Source organism: Canis lupus, chromosome 26 (genome assembly GCF_011100685.1).
Source record: "Canis lupus familiaris isolate Mischka breed German Shepherd chromosome 26, alternate assembly UU_Cfam_GSD_1.0, whole genome shotgun sequence".
NCBI lineage: Eukaryota > Metazoa > Chordata > Mammalia > Carnivora > Canidae > Canis > Canis lupus.
Genome location: NC_049247.1, coordinates 4,086,670 through 4,088,951, shown reverse-complemented (window position 1 = coordinate 4,088,951; position 2,282 = coordinate 4,086,670). Strand labels below are relative to the sequence as shown.

General features: G+C 44.7%; 1 long non-coding RNA gene across 1 annotated transcript; it reads right to left on the bottom strand.

Annotated features, from left to right (window-relative positions):
- Positions 1–649: 649 nt before the first annotated feature.
- LOC111092591 lies at positions 650–1,825 on the bottom strand. The gene is made up of 2 exons (XR_005378982.1): positions 1,255–1,825; positions 650–1,008 (listed from the first exon to the last, which is right to left on the bottom strand). It is a non-coding gene; the product is annotated as an uncharacterized LOC111092591 (long non-coding RNA).
- Between the last annotated feature and the right edge of the window lie 457 nt (positions 1,826–2,282).

Sequence of the window (2,282 nt, the reverse complement as noted above, 5' to 3'; positions counted from 1 at the left end):
AGTCCATTTCCTGGGTAAGATACCAAGCTTCTACCAAGGTTAGCCAGGTTAGCCATTTAGTGAAATAAATCCTCTCAATCAGAACAGAGAACAGGCAGAAAGACTAGGGAGGGGAAAACCAACCGCCTGAATAGTAACACAGGGACGTTTGGGTCGACTCTTAGAAGAGATCCTGGATGTCCAAGAACATTTCAGAAATACATCCTTACAGACCCCAAGAACAACAATTTCCCCAGAGCCAATTCTTATTTACTCTGCTCGTCTTAAACAAATTACCCAGAACAAGAAAATAAACAAATTACATAGGCCTTTGGTTAGCTCCATTTTAAATGAATAAAAGAATACCGTTCATTAAGATTGGATACGTCATTACAAGTATTTAGAAGTAACACATCATTTCTTTTAAAAATAGTTGTCAGTTTAGCCTGGCAGCTTTCAGATTTGTGTGAACGGCAGGATCATCGAGTAGGCTAGTTTTAAATGCAGATTCTGGAGCTGCCAACCCCTCCAGAAGATGATTTAGGATGTCTGCCTACGTCCCCAGAATCTGCAATTGTATTTAAGTACCCCAGACAGCTTTTATAGAGGAGTCCCAGAATGCATTCTGGAAATAATAGTTTAGACTGGACGAAGATAAACTGAGGCCTAGTAAACATTTCAAGAGTTTATTTGAGCACGCAGCAGTTTGAATCAGGCAGCATCCAATGCAACAGATAGAAAGGAGCTCTGAGGAGCTGTACAAAATGAGGCTTTTATAGGCAGACGGGAGCAGGAATAAGGAAGTTATACAAGGTAAAAAAGGGGAGTGGTGGTTATTGGGTTAGTTTCCTTTTAGCGGATACCAGGGACTATGAGGCAGGTTACCCAACTGGTGCTGATCAGGTGATTCTTGATTGACTGCTGGTTTAAGCTTCCATTTCCTGAGGGAGCCAAAACTGATTAAGTGAAGTTTTGGTTTGGTGACCTGGGGCTTAGCATAAGTGACTCCATTTTGGGCCTGTTGTCTTGCTGTCAAAATAAAAAATGGGGGAGCTTAATGTGTGAATGATTGCAATCTTGGGGGAGATTCCTGAGGGTCATAGGTTTCATCTATGACCTTTGCTGCATGCAGGTATGGACTGAGCTCCCTCTGGTGCAGACAGTCCAGAAAACCCAAGTTCTTCCCAAGCTCAACCAGGCACGTCTTGGTTCTGGCTCCATATCCACTGTCTGGGCTTCCTCCTTTAGGAATCCAGGGCCCATTGCTGATCTTACCTCTGCCTTCCAGCTGCTCAGTCTGGCTCAGCTCAACAGAGAAAAGATGTTCAAGGTGATTCTTGAGGTGAGATGCTGAGAGGGACACTTGGAAATAGTGTTCATTTGTTAAGGGTTATCAGAGAACTGCAGAGATCAGAGGCTCTGTCCCGGGAAGCTGCATGTGGGCTGTGGAACAATTTCCAAAAGTCTGAGGGTGAGAAGGCATGTGAGCCTGTTTTATGCACACAGTGTGGGGTCAGTGGGATAATGGGCTGAAGTTCCTGATCACTCTTTCTAAGTGCCTCCTTGGGGGCTGGACCTGGCAGCAGGAGGCTGTACCTAATTTTCCAACCTCACTCACCGCAGGGCCCAGCACAGACCCCGCCCTGACTCCAGCCTCAACCCCCCAGCTGAACAGTAGAAGGCTACACAATATTCTAGAATGTCGACATGCATCCTTTATCCAACCATTCTCTTGTGGGACGGTAGGGTGCTTCCAAGTTATTTTTTTCTCCCACCAGGATGATGCATTCAGCAGCCTTGTTACTTAGTGCACTACGGCTTGTGGTGCCTTACTTCCACTCTTGGGACAAAGCTCTTTGGATCGGTGGGCGTGGCTTCCAAATTCTACTGGACATTGCCAGACTCCAGTTCCCATAGCACCGGGTGTTCCAATGCCTCTCCACTGTCAGCACCGTGTGTTACTGCAGCTTGAAACTTTTGTAAATGTGATGATTAAAAACAAAACAACGAAATCTTAAACCCTTAGCAGCTCCAGCTTTCCTTGGCTCACTATGAAAAATCTAGATGTTAAAGTTCCAAATTAGGGTTCATTGTTTTCCATTACAGAAAGAGCGTTTCCTCTGAAAAAAGACTCAGTCTTAGATCCTTAAATAGTAGCAATCAGCAGTTCTTCTGGTGCATTCAGCCCTTTAAGGATGGAGAGTTCCAAGCATTTCATTTTTTTTATCTGAATGAAAGAAGGGGCAAAGAAACGTGCATTTGCAACGTGAGAAGCTTAGAAACGCAGAGCAGACCAGCTGTAT